This window comes from Pan troglodytes, chromosome 16 (assembly GCF_028858775.2).
Source record: "Pan troglodytes isolate AG18354 chromosome 16, NHGRI_mPanTro3-v2.0_pri, whole genome shotgun sequence".
In the NCBI taxonomy this organism is placed as follows: Eukaryota; Metazoa; Chordata; class Mammalia; order Primates; family Hominidae; genus Pan; species Pan troglodytes.
In genome coordinates, this window is record NC_072414.2 from 51,353,290 (window position 1) to 51,378,980 (window position 25,691).

At 42.4% G+C, this 25,691-nt stretch overlaps 1 protein-coding gene across 1 annotated transcript in view; it reads right to left on the reverse strand.

Moving 5' to 3' along the window:
• Window positions 1-25,691, reverse strand: part of MYO1E (myosin IE) — a 236,483-nt gene that overhangs the window by 205,156 nt on the left and 5,636 nt on the right. The window lies entirely within an intron of this gene.

The following is a 25,691-nucleotide window of genomic DNA, read 5'->3' on the forward strand; positions in this document are numbered from 1 at the left end:
GCTGGATCATAAGGTAGCTAGCTCTGTTTTTAGTTTTTAAGGAACCGCCCTTCTGTTCTCCATAGTGGCTATACTGATTTATATTTCCACCAACGGTGTATGAGAGTTCCCTTTTCCCCTTTTCTTCACATCCTTGCCAGCATTCATTATTGCCTGTCTTCTGGATAAAAGCCATTTTTACTTGGGTGAGATGATACTTCATTGTAGTTTTCATTGGCATGTCTCTGATTTTCAGTGGTGTTGAGCACCTTTTCATACACCTGTTTGCCATTTGTATGTCTTCTTTTGAGAAATGTCTATTGATATCTTTTGCCCATTTTAAAATCAGATTAGATTTTTTCCTACAGAGTTATTTGAGTTCCTTCTGTATTCTGGTGATTAAACCCTTGTGAGATGGAAAGTTTGCAAATATTTTCTCCCATTCTGTGGGTTGTCTCTTCATTTTGTTGATTTTTTCTTTTGCTGTGTGGAAGGAAGCTTTTTAACTTGATGTGATCCCATTTGTCCAAAAAATCTTTGCTTAGACCAATGTCCTGGAGTCTTCCCAATGTTTTCTTTTAGTAGTTTCATAGTTTGAAGTCTTAGATTTAGGTCATTAATCCATTTTCATTTGATTTGGTGAAGTGTGTTGCTTGTAGGCAACAGATCCTTGGGTCTTGCTTTTTATCCATTCAGCTATTCTATGTCTTTTGATTGGAGACTTTAGTCTATTTACATTCAATGTTATTACTGATAAGTGAGGCCTTACTCCTGCCATTTTGTTATTTGTTGTCTGGTTGTTTTATGGTCTTCTCTTCCTTCTGTCCTTCTTTCCTATCTTCCTTTAAGGTGATTTTCTCAGTTGGCACATTTTAAATTCTTCCTTTTTATTTTCTGTGTACCTGTTGTATGTTTTTAGATTTGAGGTTACCATGAGGCTTGCAAATAACATCTTATAACCCATTATTTTAAACTTATCACAACTTAACATCGATTGCATAAACAAAAAGCAAAAAGACAACCAATAAAAACTCTATAATTTTGTCTCCCCACTTTTTAACTTTTTGTTGTTTCTATTTATCTTACTGTACTGTCTATGCCTTGAAAAGTTATTATTTTTGATGGGTTCATCCTTTCATCTTTCTATTTGAGATACGTATAGTTTACATACTACGATTATACTGTTATAATATTCTGTGTTTTTCTGTGTACTTACTATTACCAGTGAGTTTTGTACCTTCAGATGATTTCTCATTGCTTGTTAACATCCTTTTCTTTCAGATTGAAGAACTCCCTTTAGCATTTCTTGTAGGATAGGCCTGGGGTTGATAAATCCCTCAGCTTTTGTTTGTCTGGGAAGGTCTTTATTTTTTCTTCATGTTTGGAGGGTATTTTTGCCAGATATACCATTCTAGAGTGAACTCTTTTTTTTTTTTTTTTTTTTTTTTTTTAATGCTTCAGCACTTTATGCCACTCTCTCCTGGCCTGTACAGTTTCCACTGAAAAGTCTGCTGCCAGACGTGTTGGACCTCCATCATATGTTATTTTGTTTATTTTCTGTTGCTGCTTTTAGGATCCTTTCTTTATCCTTGACCTTTGGGAGTTTTGTTATTACATGCCTTGAGGTAATTTCCTTTTAGTTAAATCTGCTTGGTGTTCTATAACCTTCTTGTACTTAAACTTTGATATCTTTTGTTTGGGAAGTTATCTTATTATCCCTTTGAATAAACTTTCCACCATTATCTCTCTCTCTCTACCTCCTTTAAGGCCAATAATTATTGGATTTGCCCTTCTGAAGCTATTTTCTAGATCTTGTAGGTGGGCTTCATTCTTTTTTATTCTTTTTTCTTTTGTCTCCTCTGACTGTGTATTTTCAAATAGTCTGTCTTCAAGCTCACTAATTCTTTCTTCTGCTTGATCAGTTCTGCTACTAACAGACTCTGATGCATTCTTCAGTATGTCAATTGCATTCAGCAGCTCGAGAATTTCTGCCTGATTCTCTTAACTTACTTCAATTTCTTTGTTAAATTTATCTGATAATATTCTGAGTTCCTCCTCTGTGTTACCTTGAATTTGAGTTTCCTCAAAACAGCTATTTTGAGCTCTCTTTCTGAAAGGTCCCATATCTCTGTCTCTCTGGGATTGACCCCTGGTCAATTTATTTCATTTGGTAAGGCCATGTTTTCCCAGATGGTTTTGATGCTTGTGGATATTCATGGGTGTCTAGGCACTGAAGAGTTAAGAATTTATTGTAGGCTTCACAATCTGGAGTTGTTTGTACCCATCCTTCTTGGGAAGGCTTTCCAAGTATTCAAAGGGACTTGGTTGTTACGATCTAAGTTTGTGGACACCACAGCTGTATCTGCATTATGGGGTACCCCAAGCCCAGTAACACTGTAGTTCTTGCGGACTCGTAGAGGTACTGCCTTGGTGGTCTTGTGTAAGATCCAAAAGAACTCTCTGGATTACCAGGCAGAGACTCTTGTTCTTTTCCTTTACTTTTTCCCAAACAGAGTTTCACTCTCTGTGCTGAGATGTGTGGAGCTAGGGGAAGGGTGACAAAAGCACCCCTATGGCCACCACCACTGGGGACTGCAGGTCTGACCTGAAGCCAACACAACACTGGGTCTTGCCCAAGGCCTGTGTAATTATCTGGCCTATGTTCCCTCAAGGCCCTAGGGCTCTACAATCATCAAGTAGTGAAGCCAGCTAGGCTTGTGTCCTTTCCTTCAGGACAGCCCTGGGCCCAGGTAGGTCCAGAGATGCTATCAGGGAACCAGGGTCTGGAGTCAGAAACGTTAGAGATCTACTGAGTACTTTATTCTGCTGTGGCTAAGCTGGCACCAAAACCACCAAAGTCCTTCCCACTCTTACCTCCCACCTTTCCCCAAGCAGGTATCTCTTCCCGTGTTCTCCACCCCACAGGCCCACAGGGAGTGCTGCCAGGGCACCACCAATCAAAGAGCATAATATTTAGATTCAATAAATACAAGCAGCCATTAGCCAGTCAATAGGCACTAGAATCAATAGGTACTAAAAGACCAAGAACTCAAACCAGCATATCATTTTTTAAAAATCAACTCATCTGTTTGCATATTGATAGGATATGACCAGAGCTTTCAAAATAACTTGAAGTACTTTATTTAGAAAGACAAACAGAAAAAATTTTAAATGTCTAACTTTTTATGAAGAAAAAACATCAAGAAAGAAAGAGCCTTGACCAATCGGGTAGACAGAAGAGCCACTTCTCCCTGAAGATGAGGGACTTCAGAAGCCACAGCAGATTAAACACATTGAGCCCACTGGAAACTCTTTTCCAAAAGCAATCAGATAACGGTACACAGAATGGCTAACAGATCAGAAAGGCAGTTGAAGTATTTAAATTAGAGAGAGAGAAAAAAAAAACCTAAGCAAAGTGCAGAATATTGCAGAAGAAATACAGCATAAAAAAGCAAAGGTACCAGGACTGAGGGTTTAACTCTTACCACACATTACCCTCTCTGAGCCTCAGCTTTCTCTTGGGGAGCCTCAAAATCCTGTGCTCAAGGGATTCTCCTGCCTCTGCCTCCTGATTAGCTGGGACTACAGGCACATGTGCCACCACACTCAGCTAATTAAAAAAATGTTTTTAGAAATAGGGGTCTTACTATATTGCCCAGCTTTACCAGCTTATTAGAAGCCAATGGGTTAAGCATTTACCTTTAACTTTGGCTTTTCATCTGCTGTCAAAAAATAGAACTGCCTAACTACTTTTATACTTCCTGTGATACAAGATGATTGAGGAAAGACAGGGAAATGCAAAGAGAGAGGTACCAGGAATAGAACATTGTTAACAGCTGGCATGCCCTGACTCAGGGAATGGAGGGGTATTTAGCCTGTGGATGCTAAGGATATATAGAATATTTACCAATTCTCAGAGTCTCTAAGGCCTTCTGTGAGTTATCCATGGTTTAGACACATGTCTGGATTAAAGAGTTACTGTTACTTTCCTCTGCTTTCACATAAAACTTCCTTAAAGCTGTGACAACAATTCTGGGGTAGAGGGATGAGGTTTTATTCAGCAGTTGCATTGCTTTCTTTCTAAAAGACTTTCAAATGCAGCTAAAACACATGGAGGTAGTACTTCCGAATGCATGTGAATATCACTTTATAGTTTGCAAAACACTTTTTATATAATTGGTTCTTAGAATTATTTGATTCCTGGAATCAACATTTTTTCCTTCTGAGATTATAAGCAAAGGTCTGGCTCCCACTTCTGAATCCCTCATTCATCTAGGCAGAATTAACACATCTTTCCCCTTCTTCCACTTGTGCTTTCTTGACCTCAGAATGACGAGGTGCATCACTGAACATCCAGCCCCCGACCAGGGACCTATTCAGAAACACGAACTGCAGGCTGTGTCCCACCATGGATCACATTCAGCCCAGACTCAGCTCCTTCTGCAACCCTGCCAAAGAGCTTACGAATGACGGCCCCATAGCCCAGGCCACTCTATTAATGAAGAAGAGTGCACTGGGACACTTGAGGAGAACCTGTTTTGTCTCATGTTTTTGAAGCAAGAGTAAAAAATGGAATGCCTCAAAATGCTACAATCCCTCTATATTCAGGTGAGGGAGATTCTTGTAATTCTGTGGGTTATGACATGATATCCATTAAATTATAAGAACTATGGATAAAATTATTAATATTTTCAAAAGACAATGTTTTAGGAAATATCCTATTCAAATCAGTAACAAGGCTTATAAAATGCCAGTAAAAAACTTAAGAAATGGGGAAGATGGCTGGGCATGGTGTCTCATGCCTGTAATCCCAGCACTTTTGGAGGATCACTGGAGCCCAGGAGTTCAAGACCAGCCTGGGTAACATGGCAAAACCTTATCTCTACAAAATAAATAAATAAAATTAGCTGGGCATGAAGGCACACAGCTGTAGTTCCAGCTACTCAGGAGGCTGAGATGGGAGGATTGATTGATCCCAGGAGGTGGAGGTTGCAGTGAGCCCTGATCATGCCACTGCATTCCAGCCTGGGTGACAGAGCGAGACCTTGTCTCCCAAAAAGAAAAAAAAAAAAGTGAAAGAATTGTGTAAAGAAAAGCATAAAGATGAATGGAGGCCCCTGAAAGAAGAGCTGATGGGGAAGGACACCATGTCTGTGGGTATAAGGCATCAGTTACAAAGACGTTCACCTTCTCAAAGTGCTCTAGAGTTCGGGTTCCCAACCCCGGGGCCATGGACCTGTGCCGGCAGTGGCCTGTCAGGAACCCGGCTGCACAGCAGCAGGTGAGCGGCTGGTGAGCAAGCATTACCGCCTGAGCTCCGCCTCCTGTAAGATCAAAGCAGCACTAGATTCCCATAGAAGCGCAAAGCCCATTGTGAACCGAACATACGCAGGATCCAGGCTGCGCGCTTCTTATGAGAATCTAATACCGATTATCTGAGGTGGAACAGTTTTCTCCCAAAACCATCCCCACTCCACACCCCAGGCTGCAGAAAAGCTGTCTTCCACGAAACCGGTCCCTGGTGCCAAAAAGGTTGGGGACTGCTGCTCTAGAGGGTTCATGCTACTCCAACCAAAGTTCCAAAGAGATTTTGTTTTGGAACTTTGACACATTGATCCTAAATTTTATCTGGAAGAGTAAATGAGTATAAATTGCCAAGAACTCACTTAAAAAGGAATTTAATTAGTAAAGTCTTGCCAAAAATAAAAATTAAAACATATTCCAAAACTAGTGTAATTATACAATGTGGTACTAGCAACCGGTTTCGGAATAAAGAAAAGGATCAAGGAAACAGAAGAAGCTAGAAACATATGATAGATATGAATTTAACATAAGATAAAGGTGGCACTTCACAACAGAAGACAAAGAATGCACCAGTGAATAAATTATTTTTAAGACCACTAACCATCCATTTGGAAAAAATACCCCTCACACCAGAAAAGTAAATTTCGGGTGACATAAGGAGCTAAAATTTAAAAATACAAAAAAGTTCTAGAGAAAATATGTATGTAATTACATAATTTGGGGTTAAGGAAGACAATCTAGGAAAAGAAAAACACCCTGCTGCTTATGATCCAAGACCCACGTCATTTTCAATTCCACACAGCTGTAAAGCAGCGGCTCTCCTAACTATCAGTTTTTCCACTGGAATCACCTGGAACCCTGGTGAAAAACAGATTTTGAAGCCTCATCCCAAACCTGCTGAATCACCTCCTCAGGTGGTTTTGATGCCTCGCCATGTTTTGGAGGCCTCTGGTCTAGGGTCAACGCCACAGTGGGGAGGAGGTAAGATAATTCAGGTGGTAAAACTACCATAGCCTTGCCATCGATGAAACCCCCCAGGTGCTAGTCACACAAAGGCTTACCTTTTGTAAAGTCCCCTGGGAACTAGTTTCCTATTTATTCAAGTCAGCTGTATTAAATAATACCCTCCCTAACCAAAAACGCCAAAACCACAAAACTTCCTAAGTTACATGGTACGTTGCAGCATGGCAAAAATACATCCTCATCAGTTTGCATTTGGTGTTGCATCAAATTATGGCATAGCCCACAATGCTTAAACATCCATCAACAATGGCTCTCAACCTAGGCTGCTTTTAGGAACCATCCAGGAAGCTTTCAAAAGTAATACAGTTGTGTCTTAATCCTTTTGGTCTAGGATGGTGCCCAAGGGTTGTCATTTTTAAAAAGCACTACGGGTGAATTTTAGCTGGATAAAGACCATTGGCTATATGTCAGAAACAACTTCTGCTCCTTGGAGTTCAATATCATTTTTTTTTTTTTTTTTTTTTGAGATCGAGTCTCACTCTGTTGCCCAGGCTGGAGTGCAATGGCACGATCACAGCTCACTGCAACCTCCGGCTCCCAGGTTCAAGTGATTCTCCTGCCTCAGCCTCTCGAGCAGCTGGGATTACAGGCATGCGCCACCATGCCCGGCCAATTTTGTATTTTTAGTAGAGATGGGGTTTCACCATGTTGGTCAGGCTGACCTCAGGTGATCCGCCCACCTAGGCCTCCCAAAGTGCTGGGATTATAGGCGTGAGCCACCGCACGCAGCCGAGTTCAATATCTTAATGAGACACAAAAGCTTAAAGGGTCTAACACAAGGCAGACCATGATGCATGAGGTAAGAACATTTCAAACTAGGTGCCATGGACATATGGAAGAGGAAGGTGTCTATCTGGGAAGGCTTGGGGGTCCAGGGGAGGGAATTTTGTTGAACCTAGATCTAGAAACTGATCTAAGACTTGGACATGATGGAAGGACACCCAGGCAAGGGGAAAAAAGGGGATCATTTGAAACCTTATTAATAGTAATTATTAATTAGTAATTATTTCATTTTCCTCCCATAACTTCCCATATAAACATCTTAGGTATATATGCATATGCCTCCTATATTTTTTCTATTTGCAATTATAATTTTCTAATGATTTTGTCATACTGCATATGAAATGGATATAATTATGTCTTTAGCTTCTAGACAAGGCTGTGATTCCTCTAGCTCAGGGTTAAGGCAGAAAAGGGTGTCTTTCCTCCACTCCCAGTAATGCACTATTAGCAATCTACCATATAAAAAAGGGTAAACTGAACCCACTCTATTCAGAAAATTTCAACTCACAAACCTTCTTTAAATTACCCAGCCAGTTAGGGAGGAGGATGATGAGAAATCACCCTCATCCTTGCCAAGAATTTTTTCAAATAAGCAAACTATCCTGCCCAAATTCAGTGAATGCATTACTAATTAATTTCGTTCTGTGATGTCTGTTCTACATGATGATGATACAACTTTCTGCAAAACAAAAACTGAAGCACTCTACATCTGCCATCCATCCCTCCCCAAACTAGGAGATATGAAAGTTTGAGGCTGAGCAGGTCACGCAGGGATGTGTCTGTTTTCTTGAACCATTTCTAACCTTACTCAATTATTTCCAACTGAAGCATTTCCTTAACAGGCAACATGCAACTCTTTCAAAGACAATCTATTAAAAGACTGGAGAGAAATGATATCATTTCCCTAAAATTTAGTGAGCCAGGACTTGAACAGGTTTGTTAGAAAAACACTAATGCGGTAACTCTATTGTTGCCTCTAACTTTAGGGCGATGTGGTAGTCAGAAAGGAGGGGTGGCTAGAACAGAGCCTCAGCCACAACCAGGTTGTGGTGCGTTACATAGTCCCAATGGTGGTATCTAAGGCATTTTATAATTTTCTTATTAATTGTCAATGCATCACCACTTGAATGAAAAGAGAATGGAAGCTATTCTTACTTCATTTTTTAACAAATGAAACTGAAGTACAGTTAAGTAATTTGTTCTACTCAGTTCCAGGAAACAATGTGGGGAGGAGGGCCTCCTTCCCTGATCACCAGGCAGGCTCCTGCCTTTCCTCAGGGTGGAAGAGATCCACTGCTGCTGTCTGCTGACTCACCTTCACACTCCAGCTAGAGGATACATTGACTCACAGTTTCATTACCTTCTATTCACCATGGTTGTAGTCGTAGACACTCAGAAATGGGAGTTCCAAGAACCGAGCAGGAGAAGGAAAAGAATGTAGATGAAATTGAAAAGGATAAAGGGTACAGCCTCTATCATTGAATAAACCAGAAAAGACACAGGAGAATGTAGTGTCTGCCCTCAGAGACTACATGCATTACTGAGAGGAAAGTGGGGAGAGGAGGCCTGATCCACAGCTAACCGTAATTCCCCAATATGAACTGCCAGATAACCAGGGAATGTCGAGAGTGTACAGGAATGTGGGAAGGCCAAAGGGAAAGATGGTGAATTCTGAAAAATACAAAGAAATGTAAATTATCTCTGATCTCAAGAGGCTTACAGTCTACTTGGGCTGTAAGAGACTGTGTGAAAACAGATAACAATGCAAGATGACATAGTTTAGTCACAAATAAATAACTCTATGGTAAGGGCCACAATTTAGAGAAGGGAATGATCTCTACGAGTTAAATCAGAGGCTTCCAGGAAATGAGCCTTTATTTGTTGTTGTTGTTGTTGTTTGTTTGGTTGGTTGGTTTTTTGTTTTTTGTCTTTTTTGAGACGGAGTCTCGCTCTGTCACCCAGGCTGGCGTGCAGTGGCGCGATCTCGGCTCACTGCAAGCTCCGCCTCCCAGGTTCACGCCATTCTCCAGCCTCAGCCTCCAGAATAGCTGGGACTACAGGCGTCCACCACCACGCCCAGCTAATTTTTTTGTGTATTTTTAGTAGACACAGGGTTTCACCGTGTTAGCCAGGATGGTCTCGATCTCCTGACCTCGTGATCGGCCCACCTCGGCCTCCGAAAGTGCTGGGATTACAGGTGTGAGCCACCGCGCCCGGCCTTACTTGGTTTTTTAAGGATTCAGATGAACAGGAAAAAAGGGAAGGGAAATCTAGTCACAGGAAATGGCCTGACCAAGGAGTGTATTCTAGGCAGACTATAAAACATAAACCTGAGAATAAGTTCATTCGTTCATTCAATCAATATTTAGTGAAAATCCACTGTGTACAAGCACTGTGCTAGGAGCTAATAGCAGGAACAAGGCATGTAGGCTGCCCTCATGGAATTTATTTGAGAAGGACTACTGGAAAATAGAGTTGGATAAATGCAACCAGTAATTGGTTTAATTTAGACCGTAATGCATTTTGGTCTTTAGACTGTTCCCAGTAGGAACTGAGAGTTTTTGAGGAAGAGTGACAGGTGCAAAGCCGTGTTACTAGAAGATGATTGCGCTGATGCTATTTCTGTGAATTACCAGGGGATAAGAGTGAAGACCACTTAAGAAACTCTTATAATGTTCCCAGTGTAAGACAATGCACATCCAAACTGGGGTGGCCACTGTGAAAAGGAAGGGGGAGTCCTGTGAAGATATACTCACAGGACGTTGGAAATGGCAGGAGCAAGGCAGGGATGGGAACAACAGACAAAGACACTACCGTCTCCAGCATAGATGCCTGGGGGAATTCTAAAAGGAAAACCAGGTAGGAGTAAAAGGTAAGGTGCAGTTCTCCAGCGCCAGGACTGGAGTGTTCTGAAGGCTGGGCTCTTTTCAATGCCCTTCTCTATTTTCATGCTATTGATCGTCCCCATTCTGGATCTCTTTCTTCCTCTCTGACCTGACAAAATCTGTTCTCACCCTCTTTAGGAGAAGGTTTGATAGACTAGTTCAGAGGGATCAGTAATGGGAGAAAGTATGGCATGGACAGCAGCCGTGGAAGAGGCACCCCGGGTTGATAGGTTTTCCAAGCATGCTGTCGGCAACAGCCTATTCTGTGCATCTCCTTAAGGATAGCTGGACTCCCTCCAGAATTGTCCAGGAGAAAAGTTTCCCTCGATTCCACTTGGAAGAATCGCTCTTTAATTTTTGGTTGAGCAGGATAATTAGAGATGATTGAGTCGCATATCTGAAAGCTTGGGATATTTGGCACGTCCCTAACCTTGGAAGATGATATCCTGGAGGGCGGCCATCACACTTCCTCTGGGGAAGTGTCCCTGTGCAGTAGTGCTTTGCAATCATCTAGAGACCTTGTTAAAACACAGATCTGGAATCAGGTGTGGGTGGGACCTGAAGTTCTGCATTTCTAATAATATCCCAGGGATGCCCATGCTATTAGTCCGTGGACCCACAACCTAAATATGCATGTGTCTACAAGCAAACAGCTCCTCTTCTAAGCAGACCTTAGATTCAGATGACCAGGAGTTTAAATCCCCTCTCTGCCACTTTTCAGATGGGTGACCTTAAACACGGTACCTAACTCATTTTCCTCATCTGTAAACCAAGGAAAATACTAATATGTACTTTAAAGTAGATACAAATGCTGGATGATACAGAAGTGGTTTCTTAGTAATCGCTAGTTCCAATAGCAGGTTCTCTTCTATTCAACAGTGTGTTAAACTGTTAAATTCACGGAAGCATACCCAGCCCCCCTCAAAGGCTCTAAGGTCTGCAGAAGGAATTACCAAGAAAGCAAAGCACAGAACTCCCTCAGAAACTGGAGGAGCCATTGAAAACTCTTTATCACCATGTAATCCTGTACAATCACAAGCACTTCCGAAAACAGCATTATCCTGTATTTGTCTGAGTGATTTATAACGTTAAGATCGACCACATGATTTCCTAGCTCTAAATTTCCCAAACTCCGGTTTGCAGGGAAAGGAAGCATTTCTTTTCTAAGGAAGTCAGCACACCTAGATCTAGCCAACAGCAGTTGATTTTTAAGTTTCTTCAACCTTCACATTTCCCTTTCTCAAAAGTTGGATCCCACCTGCATTAAAAACTACTGTCCTAGCACATTACAAAGTTATTCAATCTAAAATGTCTTGTTTATACTAAAATTATAAAAATGCATTTAAGCCAGGTGTAGTGGTGCGTGCCTGTAGTCCCAGCTACTTGGGAGGCTGAGGTAAGAGGATCGCTTAACCCCAGGAGTTTAAGGCTGCAGTGAGCTGTGATGGCACCACTGTACTCCAGCCTGGGTGACAGATAGAGACCCTGTCTCAAAAAAAAAAAAAAAAAAAAAGAAAAGAAAAGAAAAAAAAAGAAAAAAAAATCCATTTACAACACGAACCAGAATAGTCTTATACTGGATTCTTTGTAAAAGGTGAAGAAACAGGCCAGGTGCGGTGGCTCACACCTGTAATCTCAGCACTTTGGGAGGCTGAGGCGGGTGGATTACCTGAGGTCAGGAGTTCAAGACCATCTGGCTAACATGGAGAAACCCCGTTTCTACTAAAAATACAAAAAAATAGCCGGGTGTGGTGGCGCACGCCTGTAATCCCAGCTACTCGGAAGGCTGAGGCAGAAGAATCACTTGAACCCAGGAGGTGGAGGTTGCAGTGAGCTGAAATCATGCCATTGCACCCCAGCTTGAGCAACAAGAGCAAAACTCCATCTCAAAAAAAAAAAAGAAAAGAAAGAAAAAAACCACAAAGGTAAAGAAACCTCTACATTTTGAAAAGCAAACCACAGCTCTGTAAAAGCGAAATTTTTGTCCTGTTAAAAATCACCATTCCCTTGTACACATTAATCTTTTAACTCCCAAAACCTAAAGCATGTGAACATAAATAGGCTCCAACATAATCTAGAGTTTGTGTGTACAGATAGAAAAAATGTGCATATTTTATTTTTAAAATTACTCTCACTTTCTCTACCACACACTAAGGAAAACCCCCATTTGGAGAAAGCCACACCCACCACTAATGATCAACCTTTCAAAACAACATGAAGGGCAAACATTAAGAGCCATTCAAAACCAAGGGAAATGACAAGACAGTTGAAAAAAGTTCTCTGAATGTAAATGAAGCTACTGGAATTTGTGGGGAGCAGAATAAACAAAACAATTAAGCCATTAGCATGTCTCCTTTGAGACCATCCTGGCCTTTGGAGGAGAGCAATACCAGATTCCTCTAGCACAGGTGGATGGCACGTTGGCTTAAGGAAAAACAAAGGCAGCAAATCCTCGTCTTTAAACCAGAACAGACACAACCTTGGTCAGGAAATTTTACATTCTGAAAGTCCGTATCACCTAACAAGGAAAGCCTTCTTATCCTGGCCATGAATCTAGCAGTGATCTTTTATATCAGCAAAAGCAGCCTAACCACTCCCCCACAAACGTCAGAAAAGCCCTCGCTTGGGGTCACAGGCCTGGGTGTCCTCAGGTGGCAGAACTCGAACAGACTGCTGCCTCCATGCCAGGTGGGCACCTGCCATGTGAACCTAAATGTGATCATAAATATCAGGCTCCAAAATGGTGCCCAGGTGGGCACCATTGCAATGGCTCTTTGTTCGGAGTTGGGAGCTTTTGAATGGATAGCGGTGAATTTGGTTTCCATTTTGACCTGGAAAGAGTAGCTCCACCCCTTGTGGGGACAGGTCAGGACTGGTTGTGTGATCTCAGGTAATTATAATTACCTAGCCTCTCAATTGAAGGGGCGTTAGTAGGAAAGGAGTGACAAACAGGTAGAAACCTTCCCAGCCTACCAGCTTCCCTCCACAGCTACCCCCTCCTGCAGGAGCCCCACCGAACCACTAATATCCTGTTTTGTGAAAAGAAAACTCAAAAGGAAGCCCTAGTGGTTTTATCTGAGGGGGCTACTTTTATCTTTGAAAACTATTTCCAGTTTACAATTAGTTGTCTCCTTTAATCGGCTGGCTCTCATCAATCACTCATTCACTGGCGGCTGCCTTGCTGCCACCAAGTTGAATTGGAGGGTTTTCAGTCCTCTGGGCACTTTTGGTCTAGTGGGGAACAGTTGTTCAATTCAGCAAAGTTGCCAATTCTACCCCATGCCAGAAATACAAACACAAACCATGAGCATGACAGTGTCCCTCTCCGTCGTGACTTTCCAACCAAGGAGGATGGAATAATAAATATTAAAAATATCACTCAAAAACTTCCAATTGGCAGGAGGGCCCCAATTTACCTTGCCTGTCTCAAGTCCTCCATTCCTTGTCTACAAGCCACTGGCAATTCCTCCTTCCAAATGTTCTAACTGGTGATCTACATATCCTTCCAGATACTACAGGTTACCTACTCCTGCCACTCACGTGGGAGGCTATTTCTTTTACCCTTCTGTAGAGCTTAGGATACTTCACCCAGCCACCTGGAGCTGGAAATGGACTCTAAAAAGCTCAAAAAGTGCAAATCTGCCAATTTTTCACTTGAGTTCCAGAACAAAGATTTCATGCGCACAGTTTGACCCTGCCAGTCTTAGTTTTACTAAGCACTTTAAACATCCAAATTCAACCTGTCCTTCAAAACCACATGCAATTTTAAAAAGCAAATTGTCTAATGCGCAATCCCATGGCAATTCTTTCAATTCCTTTTTCCATCTCTTGTATTTGCCTATTTCTTTTTTTTTTTGAGACAGGCTCTGACTCTGTCACCCAGGCTGGAGTACAGTGGCATGATCAGGGCTCACAGCAGCCTCAACCTGCCAGGATCAAGCAATCTTCCCACCTCAGCCTCCCAAGTAGCTGGAACTACAGGCACACACCACAATGCCTGGCTAATTTTTGTTTATTTTTTTGTAGAGACGGGATCTCACAATGTTGCCCAGGCTGGTTTCGCATGCCTGGGCTCAAGCAATCCACCTGCCTAGGCCTCCCAAAGTGCTGGGATTATAAGTGTGAGCCACCACGCTCAGCATATTTGCCTATTTCTTAGGCATTTACACTTGTGAAAATCACTGGCAACATATACAACAGATTCTGTTTTCTAGGAGAACTACCTTTTGTTAAACAGTTGCAGGGGGAAGGCGTTTGCCCCATTTTCAACATTATAGCTGCTGATGAGTGAAGAAAGGCATCATGACTGCAGATTGCTTTCTACTGCCTTCCAGGGACAAGCCACCTGGCTTTCAGGTGCCCTTTTAACTGTCTTTTTATCACCTGTCTCCTCTCTGTCCTCACCATTCCATCTTTCCGAAGGGCAAGCACAACGGAGTGGGGAGTGACACACATCAGACAAGGTTTCAATGAAAATGAAAGGCTTGCGACATTCAAATCACAGGGTGTTTTCACCTATTCATTCACTCCTGTTCATTCTATCAGCTGAGTACCCACGAGCAGCAGTTTTTTGGAGTAGATTTTAAGAACGCTCCACCTTGTAGGCAGTTCTGCATCCTACTTTTGTCCCTCAAGGAAAAGACCTGGGGGTAGTTTTAAAGATTGTATACTGATGCATAACAAAAAGAAATACAAACATTTTTCCCATTAAGTTTTTTAGGGTTTTTTGTTGTTGTTTTTCCTGAAACAGGGTCTCTCTCTGCAATCTCGGCTCACTGCACCCTCTGCCTCCCGGGCTCCAGCAATCCTCCCACATAAGCCTCCCAAGTAGCTGGGACTACAGGTGTGTAACACCACAACCAGCTATTTTTTGTATTGGCAGGTCTTTGCCATGTTGCCCAGGCTGGTCCTGAACTCCTAAGCTCAAGGGATCTGCCTCCCTTGGCCTCTCAAAGTGCTGGGATTACAGGCGTTGCACCACTGTGCCCTGCCTCCCCTTAAGTTTTTTGTTTGTTTGTTTGTTTGTTTTTGGTTTTTTTTTTTTTTGAGATGGAGTTTCACTCTTGCTGCCTAGGCTGGAGTGCAATGGCACGATCTCGGCTCACTGCAACCTCCACCTCCCGGATTCAAGCAATTCTCCTGCCTCAGCCTCTCAAGTAGCTGGGATTACAGGCGCCTACCACCATACCCAGCTAATTCTTGTATTTTCAGTAGAGATGAGGTTTCGCCCTGTTGACCAGGCTGGTCTTGAACTCCTGACCTCAGGTGATCCACCCACCTCAGCCTCTCAAAGTGCTGGGATTACAGGTGTGAGCCACCGTGCCTGGTCCTCTCATTAAGTTTTAAAATAGTATCGTATACTCAAGTATTGGAAGTCAAAAAACAACGAGGGGAGGTGGGAATGGGGAGAGGAGAGGCTGGGATACAAAGCTGAACAAGAAAGGATTCTACCTGAAAAGTAACTGATCAGAAGGAAAGATAAAATGCACATTAGCAATTATAAGATCTTTATAGATAAAGTGCTCATGAGATTTTGAAGAAGGAGATAACTTTTTTTTTTTTTTTTTTGAGACGAGTCTCACTCTGTCGCCCAGGCTGGAGAGCAGTGGTGCAATCTTGGCTCACTGCAACCTCCGCCTCCCGGGTTCAAGCAGTTCTCTTGTCTCAGCCTCCCGAGTAGCTAGGATTACAGGTGCCTACCACCACGCCTGGCTATTTTTTTTTTTTTTTTTTTTTTTTTGTATTTTTAGTAGAGACAGGGTTTCACCATGTTGGCCAGGCTGGTCTCAAACTCCTGACCTCAGGTGATCCACCTACCTTGGCCTCCCAAAGTGCTGGGATTACAGGCGTGAGCCACCATAACTTGCCAAGGAGGTAATTTTCAATGATGAGGCTCAAGAAGGCAAACTTAAGGCTGGTTTAAAAGAAGAATTAGACTGACGGGATGGAGAGGGGGAGGAATTGATTCCAGCCAGACACAAGCTGAAGATGGAGAACATCTAAGCCTGAAAGGGAAACACCAAGTGGATGAATTTGGTCAGCTGATAGAGGTGAGTGTAGCCACACTGCAGAGGTGGAATCACAGGACTTGGCAAGTGGTAGAATGTCACAATTCACTACATCTTAATTGGAGCATATAACATTCACTTTTGTCAACTGACACTTAAATACAACTGCTGCAAAAAACTGAAGACTCTTGACTCATAGCCCCAAACAAAGAGGACGATGTCTCCTTGTCTCCATAGAGCAGACAATGCTTGCCACATTGTCCTCCATGCTTGCTTGGAGAGTTGCTAAGCAGGGCTGGACCAAGGAGTATCAAGAGAGCCTTAGGGAAGAGGAGGAGGAGGACAAAAAGGAGAAAGAGGAAGAGGAGGATGAGGAGGAAGAGGAGGATGAGGAGGAGGAGGAGAGAGCTCCCTTTGGTTTACTGGCCTTAGTTATGTTTCCTCACTTCTCAGCAGGTGCAAACTATGTCTCCTGCCTTCTCCAGCTCTCCTCATCCTTTCCAAGTCCAGATGAATGATTCAAGGAGAGGATGGGCAAGAGGCCTTGTGGGGAAAGAAAAGGACACAGTTGGAAGATGGGTTTGGGGTGTGAGGGTGTGTGAGAGAAAGAGCTAGAAGGAAAAGGCCATCCCAGTTTTTCTACACCCCAAGCCCTAGTTCTAGATCATAGAAACAAAGCACAGAAATCTGCTCCAGAGTCCAGATATTAAGGCCCAGCAATTTCTTATGTCAACTATTAAATACTAATTTTATAATTAGTATCAATGTATCCTCACCAGGAAAATGGGTTTTCAATTATTTATATAAAGTAAAAACTTTATGTCCCTGACATATTTATTTGGAGTCTGTATTGAATGCATTTCTCTTTGTGATCACAGAAAAATTTACCACTTTGAACCTCTCTTCTAATACTCTATTATGTTTGATTTTCAAACATTTCCAGTAAAAGCAGGTTTACGACCATAATTCCTGAAGTGTGGGTTAAGAGACTTGTATTCTAGGGACAACTCTGCTATTAACTTGCCAAGTAACTGAGAGACCTAGGTCAGGCCACTACAGTTCTCTGGACCTTAAAGGGTCACTTGGGGAGACCATGAACCACATTGGGGATTTATGAATCTTTTTCCCAGGAAAAAATTCATTTAAGAATGAATATGGACACAAACAATCTCATAGACTACCCTGGAAGTGGTCTCCAGGATACTTCTCATCTTGACATTCTATATTTAAAGCTATTTGGTCACTGAAAGAAACAAGGTTGGGCACAGTAGCTCTCACCTATAATCCCAGCATTTTGGGCCACCAAGGCAGGAGAATCACTGGAGACCAGGAGTTCTAGACTAGCCTGAGCAACATAGTGAGACCCTGTAAAAAATATATATATTTTACATACATATATATATATATATGTATGTGTATATATATATATATATATATATTTTTTTTTTTAATTAGCTAGGCATGGCAGTTCATGCCTGTAGTCCCAGATACTCAAGAGGCTGAGATGGGAGGCTCTCTTGAGCCTAGGAGGTTGAGGCTACAGTGAGACAAGATCACACCACTGCACTTCAGCCTGGATGGCAGAGCAAGACCCTGTCAAAAAAGAAAGAGGCTGCATGCGGTGGCTCACACCTGTAATCCCAGCACTTTGGGAGGCTGAGATAGGAGGATCACTTGAGGCCAGGAGTTTGAGACCAGCCTGGGCAACACAGCAAGACCTCATCTCTAAAAAGAGGAAGAGGGGAAGGGAGGCAGGGAGGGAGGGATATTATTTTCCATAGCCATTACCATGATACATATGATAGTGCCTAGGTAGAGCTGGGACTGTAGGGTGGGGAACCAATGCTGTCCTGCACACTGAGACTATGAATGCCAAGATATCACTGCCAGATCCTTCTGTGGATGAGGCTGGGCCAAGCTTGAAGAAGTCCCCTCAGTGGCTGGAGATGCCTACAACGTTCTATAAAACAAAGCCACTCCTATTAAAAGTTAAAGGGAAGCTATTTGCTTTGGTTCTCTGAGTATATCTCTTCTTTCAGTCCAATGAGCAGTTAGTGTCTAGCTTTGCTCTATGTAAAAGCCAATATAATATGGAGATATTTATGGATGAAATGGTATGCTATCTAGGATTTGCTTCTAAAGAAACGAGGGGAAGATAAGAACAGTGAAATCAAGATTGGTCATGAGTTGTCAGTTGCTGAAGTTGAGGGATTTGTTTTCTCTCCAACTTACTTATTTTTAAATTTTTGATTGAAAGACAGAACAGAAAGTCAAAGTGAAAGATCAGTAGGTCAAGGAATTTTTCACGTCCTGTACAAGTCCTGGGCATGAAGCTAAACTAATCCTACTCGATTCACGTCTTGAGGAGCCCATAGATAGCACAATCTGTGGCTCACAGAATATGGAATTGACACAGGGTTATTTTGAGAACCATCTTACAGTCCAAAAGACATGACTTTCAACCAAGGGGAAAAAAAAAGAATTTTTGTCTGTGTGAGAAATGTCTTTCTTCACATGGACACCTCAGAGGTGGGCAAAAATGCAGAATTGGGCAGCAAGAAGTATTGTCCCCACCTTGGAAGGCCTGCATTCCCCTTTCTGTCCAGCAGGCCATCGAGCCCAGCATGGTTTGGCATGATTCATTGCTCTCTAACTTTGGACTTAATGTAAAATGTTTGTTATTCTTGTAAAGCACCCTTTAGCAGATAGAAAATGATTTTCCTTCTTGTTGTTAGCTTCTGTTTTTGCCCTTTTTTTCCCCCAACAAAAGATAGCAGTTTTAGAATGAGACTGAGCCTCATCACTACAAAAGGACTTCAGCTCCAATTCCTCATGCCTTGCTTGGGAAAGCAGCAGCAGACAGAGCAGGAGCCATGCTGGCTTCTGTCAAACACAGGGGTTCAGGGGATCAGCCAGAGAAAACTGGAGCTACCACTCAATCTATTCCTGCCTCCAAGTATTCCCGCAATGTAGGAAAGTTGACAGAAAAGGTTGAGGGTAGGGAACTGAATCTGAGCCTTTGGGCAGTCCTCTTCCACAATGACTCTGGACTTGACAGTGTGACTTGCTTCAGCCAATGGGGATAATAGCAAGCATGATGCAAGCAAAGGTTGAAAAATGTGTGTGCCCTGGAGCTTGTACCCTTGCTTTTCTTGGGAACCCTGTGGTGTGACCACTACTATGTAAACAAGCCAGAGCTAGACTGTTGTGACAAGAGACACATGGCCAAGCCATCCCATGGCCCCAGCTGAGAATGGACCAACTACCAGACATGTGAGTGAGGCCACCCTAGACCATCCATTCCCAGCCAAGCCACTAGCTGACCACAGTGATTGAATGAACCAGCTGAGACCAGAACTGCCACGCCAGTGCACAAAATCATAAGAAAGTATAAACATTTATTATTTAAGTTACTGAGTTTGGGTGATTGGTCACACCGAAAGCTAACACAAGAAAAGGTGGCTAAGCAGAGCTAAGATGTATTGAACATTGGGAGACATATCCCCTAATGGCTCTTTACACAATAGTCAGTGGGACTCACTATTGATGCGACTGTATGTCAAATGTCATTGAAATAACCTGACATAGATCCAAAATTGACCATACTCCCTAATACTCATTTCAAGACAATGTTAGTTGTAATTCTTGGAATGCTACTGTATGGGCTTCAGGGGTTTATAAACCTCCTGAAGTTAACTGAAGAATTATATGTATTTTTTCATCTGAACTGAGAAAAGATGTTAAAACTACAGAGGATAACAAAGAAATATATATGTACAACTGCCTAGAATTAATAATATCTCATCATATTTGCTTTGGATTTTTCTATATGTAAAGCAAATAAAACATTACTGACTCAGTCGTCTCCCTTTCCTCTTTCCCCCTTCAGTATTTTGAACTTGGTGTGGATCTTTCTAGTCTGTGGATTTTTTTAAATTAATTTATTTATTAATTAATTTATTTTTTGAGACGGAGTCTCGCTGTATTGCCCAGGCTGGAGTACAGTGGAATGATCTCAGCTTACTGCAACCTCCTCCTCCTGGGTTCAAACGATTCTCCTGTCTCAGCCTCCCGAGTAGCTGGGATTACGGGCGTCTACCACCATGCCAGGCTAATTTTTGTATTTTTAGTAGAGACGGGGTTTCGCTATGTTGGCTAGGCTGGTCTCAAACTCCTGACCTCAGGTGATCCACCCGCCTCGGCCTTCCAAAGTGCTAGGATTACAAGCATGAGCCACCACGCCCAGCCTATGTTTTTTTAAATAATATACACACAAATACATATATGTACACATACACAAATAAATGTATAGACCCCCAAATAACAGTCTTATTTTGTGTTTTTGACATTTTTCTTACATGGTTTCAGATATGCATCTTTCTACAACTTGCTTCTTTACCAAACACTACCCTTGTGACACCTATGCATATTGATACCATATTATCAAACAAGCCACATGTATTTCTCTTCCAATGAACATTTAGATTGGTCCTGTTTTGTTTGTTCTCGTGATCTGTGGAATGTTTATTTGTTATTATAAACACTGTCAGGGAACAGGTCAGTAGCTTCCAACATATTCTCAGAGGACTCAGGACATTCTCCGATCCAAATGTTAGGAATCTCCGATAATCTGATGTGGGGAAAGGGCATTGTCATCATTTTGCATTGATGCATATTTCTGCATTACAGCATTCCCAAGCCTTGAAGGAAGCTATCTTTACTTACATTCTTAAAATAGCTTATTAGATTCTTCTGCATTTAAATCTAAAATTTTCTATAAGGTCTGCATCTTCCTAGGACACCAAAAACAGCCCTATTATTTTTTCATTGAAAATTTCTTAGAATCAGATAATACTGTTCAAAATATTCTGTGACCATGTAATGTTATCCTAAATTGCTGTCAACATCAAATGGTGGTCACACCGAAGAAATTATTAGGAGACTAACAATGTGATATTCTAATTTTGTTGTTGTTGTATTCTGTTAATGTATTTAAGAATTAAACAACTAAATCTCTGTTGTTCTCACATTTTCCTATTTTCTATTTTTTTTAATCCTATTTAAGATTAGAGAGCCTTCTAGTATGACTTTCTTTTTTTTTTTTTTTTTTTTTTTGAGATGGAGTCTCGCTGTGTCACCCAGGCTGGAATGCAGTGGCGCGATCTCGGCTCACTGCAAGCTCCGCCTCCCAGGTTCACGCCATTCTCCCACCTCAGCCTCCCGAGTAGCTGGGACTACTGGCGCCCACCACCACGCCTGGCTAATTTTTTTTGCATTTTTAGTAGAAACGGGGTTTCACCATGTTAGCCAGGATGGTCTCAATCTCCTGACCTCGTGATCCACCCGCCTCGGCCTCCCAAGGTGCTGGGATTACAGGCGTGAGCCACCACACCCGGCCAGTATGACTTTCTTTTACTTTTATGCTTGCTCTCACTATGACATCTTCTAGTCTCTATGGCAAAGTCCCAAAGCAAGGAAATTAAAACTCAGAACACTACTACTCATAACAGACAATGTTCTTAAGTCTAAATTATCCCCTCTGGTATTACTGAATAAAATCAACCAAAATTGGTGATTTTCTATCAGCCTTACCTTCCCTCAGGAGTATGTGAAATAATGAAAAAGTACACAAATACGTGGACTCGGCATTGTCAAATTTAGAAATAATTTATTGAGCCACTTTTGAAAGAGCAGGGACTTAGCAGATCTGGCTGGTCAGATACAAATTGTGTGGCCCTAAGTAATTCCCCTCCCCTCACTACACTTTGATTTTCTTACCTGTAAAATGGCAATAAAAACCAACACTGGTGCTAGAATGAAATGAAATCATGTATATGGAAGCCTTTTGTTATCATTTCTCCACTATACGGGGAGCTTCTCATAAGCAGAGGCAGAGAGACTAATTCATCTTTTTGGAGACAGAATCTTGCTCTGTCGCCCAGACTGGAGTGCAGTGGCAAGATCTCGGTTCACCACAACCTCTGCCTCCCATTTCAAGCAATTCTCCTGCCTCAGCCTCCTGAGTAGCTGGGATTACAGGTGCCCGCCACCCCCACCCAGCTAATTTTTTTGTATTTTTAGTAGAGACGGGGGTTTCGACATGTTGGCCAGGCTGGTCTCGAACTCCTGACCTCAAGTGATCTGCCCTCCTCGGCCTCCCAAAGTGCTGGGATGACAGGCCTGAGCCACCATGCCCAGCTCTAATTCACCAAGCCTGTATGCTAACCTCCTTTGCCATGGCAATGTCTTCTCTCCACTTTGGGGTTCAAAGCTCTCCATCTCCAACCACTCCCGTTCTCTGGTAGGACCACTCATATTTGCCAAGGAAGACCTAGAGGTCTGAGTACCCACTGGTGTCACATATTTGAGTGTCAACGCCAGAATCCAGGGGGAGCACCAATGGTAGGTACCTTTGGGCTAGAACCTGGGAATGTGGAGTATGCATCCCAAGCTCACCCAAAGAGGGGGCTTCATATCTCAGGAGCCAAAGATTAAGTAGCCCATTACTGACCACAGCAGTTCTAGTGGGTGGAAGGAGGAACTCTCCCCTGTACACACTTCTGGAGGAAGTCTCCATACAGTTATGACACACAGTGAGTAATCTGGCTACATGGGATTATAATACTGCCACCAAAATATAACAAATATGCTTATCAAGAAAAAGGATTTGTAAAACAAGTGGAAAAATAACAGAACACAAATTGTATATTTGCCCCATAATTACAACCACATAAAAACAATGTGTTTGAGGCCCGGTGTGGTGGCTCATGCCTATAATCCCAGCACTTTGGGAGGCCAAGGTGGGTCACTTGAGGCCAGGAGTTCAAGACCAGCCTGGCCAACATGGTGAAACCCTGTCCCTACTAAAAATAAAACAGTTGGCCGGGTGTGGTAGTGTGTACCTATAATCCCAGCTACTCAGGAGGTTGAGGCAGGAGAATCGCTTGAACCTGGGAGGCGGAGGGAGGTTACAGTGAGCCGAGATTATGCCACTGCACTCCAGCCTGGGCGACAGAGTGAGACTCCATCTCAAGAAAAACAAACCAACAAAGAAACAATGCGTTTGAACAGACTGAAAGGAAACCCAGAGACAAAAATCATTACTGTGTTAGGGTGTGGGGGTACTTTGGGTGAATTATTCTAAATTTCTTTTTCTTTTTTTTTTCTTTTTTGAGATGAAGTCTCGCTCTTGTGCCCCAGGCTGTAGTGCAATGGTGTGATCTCGGCTCACTGCAACCTCGGCCTCCCAGGTTCAAGCAGTTCTCCTGCCTCAGCCTCCCAAGTAGCTGAGATTACAGGCGCCTGCCACCACGCTCGGCTAATTTTCTATTTTTAGTAGAGACAGGGTTTCACCATGTTGGCCAGGCTGGTCTCGGACTTCTGACCTCAGGTGATCCCTCCACCTCGGCCTTCCAAAGTGCTGGGATTACAGGCGTTAGCCACCGCGCCCGGCTGAATTCTTCTAAATTTCTTATAATGAAGTTAGTACAGTAACCTTCCACCTACAAGCAGACTTTCTTGAAAAGTCCCAGAAAGAAAACTATCTGGTCACGTCCAGACTCTTAAAGAATTATTCCCACCACTGTTTGGTAAGAAAAACCTTATTAGACTGGGATCTAATAAGGTTAGATCTGCACTGGATCAGATCTAACTTGGATTCTGGCACCAGCTCAGCTAAAAACTAGCTATGAGACTTTGGAAGTAATTTAACCTCTCTAGATCTCTCTGTGAAGTTAACAAATGGATTTAGGATAGAATTTTTAAGCTCTCTTCTGGGCTTTCTACAGTGTAGCCTATGTTTTACTTTCTATAATGTAACGTATGACCATAAAGTGCTATAAATGAATTTGTAACAAACATAATCAGAGCTCAAAAGACCCAAGAGAGTGTGCCTCCTTCAGAGCAGTTCTTATACTTATTCCAGGAAAGAGGGACCTGCTGGATACTGCATATCTTTAGTGGGGCTAATTGTTCCGCCTTTGAGGCACAATGTAACTTCTGGAAACACCTGAGAGAGATGTAGTGCAAAGTCTGGTGAGTAATAGGAATGATCACACTGGGCACTAAGGAGTTAAAAAATAAAAAATAAGGCCCTCCCTCCTTCCCTCTTCTTCCCTTCTTTCTCTCTTTTGAGACAGAGTTTCACTCTTGTTGCCCAGGCTGGAGTGCAATGGCGTGATCTAGGCTCACTGCAACCTCCGCCTCCCAAGTTCAAGTGATTCTCTCTGCCTCAGCCTCCCAAGTAGCTGGGATTACAGGCATGCGCCACCACACCTGGCTACTTTTGTATTTTTAGTAGAGACGGGGTTTCACCAGGTTGGCCAAGCTGGTCTCAAACTCCTGACCTCAGGTGATCTGCCCACCTCGGCCCCCCAAAGTGCTGGGATTACAGGCGTGAACCACAGGGCCCAGCCCTGTCTCTTTCTTTTTTTCTCTCTCTCTCTTTCTCTCTCTCTCTCTCACTCTCACCCAGGCTGCAGTGCCACAGTTACAGCTCACTGCATACTTGAACTCCTCAGTTCAAGAAATCCTCCCACCTCAGCCTCCCAAGTAGCTGGGACTATAGTGCATGCCACCACACATGGCTAATTTTTAAAATTTTTTTTGGTAAAGGCCTGAACCACCACACCCGGCAAAAAAATAGGTTTTATTACATAGCTCATAAATGACCATTCAAAAGTGCTTTGAACAACGGCAATGACGTCATTCTCATGGTGGTAACTCAGAAGGGCGGGCCAACTTCATTCACATGTACAGTTTGAGTTCTATGGGTTGTCAAAGTCCATGTCACTATGTTGGGGCTGGCTTTTACAGTTGTACTTCTCTTAAGTGTGGCTGTCCCAAAGATATATGAAAAAAATACTTTGCTAGGATGCCCCAAAACCTTTTGTCTCTGCCAACATAAATTCTGAAACTGAAATTCAAAACACAATTTGTTTACCACTATTACAGAATGTGCTTATAAGGCTGAGATGTTTATTTTAATACCTTTGGCATTTAACCTTTAACCTCTTATTTACTTTGTAAATATCTCAGCATGGTGAGAAAAAGAAAAAAAAAGTTTTTAAAAACTCACCATTAAGAAACATTTTAATCACAGATTGGTAAAAACACAAGTTGCTGCATTTTCGCAAAAAAAAAAAAAAAAAAAAGAGATGACTCAAACTTGGAAAACCATGACTGTACATAATTCCTATATATCCTACCATGAAGCTTATAATACCTTGCACTTACACAGAAGATTTAAAATATTTCTGCTTTTTGAAGCAGATAAAAAGAGATTTCTCAAATTCCTAACGAATAACAAGGCCCCACACTTGTCTCATGAGGAAACGCAAGGTACTATATGTTCTTTCACTGAGTCTCACAGGGGCTCATCACATGCCCACACTAGGCACAGAGGCAAAATGTCGTATTCTAAGTTATCAGAATGCACGCCGCTGCTCATTATCTAACCCTCAGGATAACGCCTGAGACAGACCGCCAATTCATGAGATTCAACTGAAAAAGGAGTGAAAAACAAGAAGTCCATCATGTGACACTGGAGGCCATGGCATTTTCAGTGGAGGAAGGAGTTGAAGGGTTGAAGAGAAAAGCTCAATTTGCAGCCTCACCGCTCGTGGAACCATCCTACACAGGTGTTGAGACAGCTCCAAACAGTAGCAGCTGGATGCAGATTTTCCCTGTTATAATAGCTTAGAGAATGCAT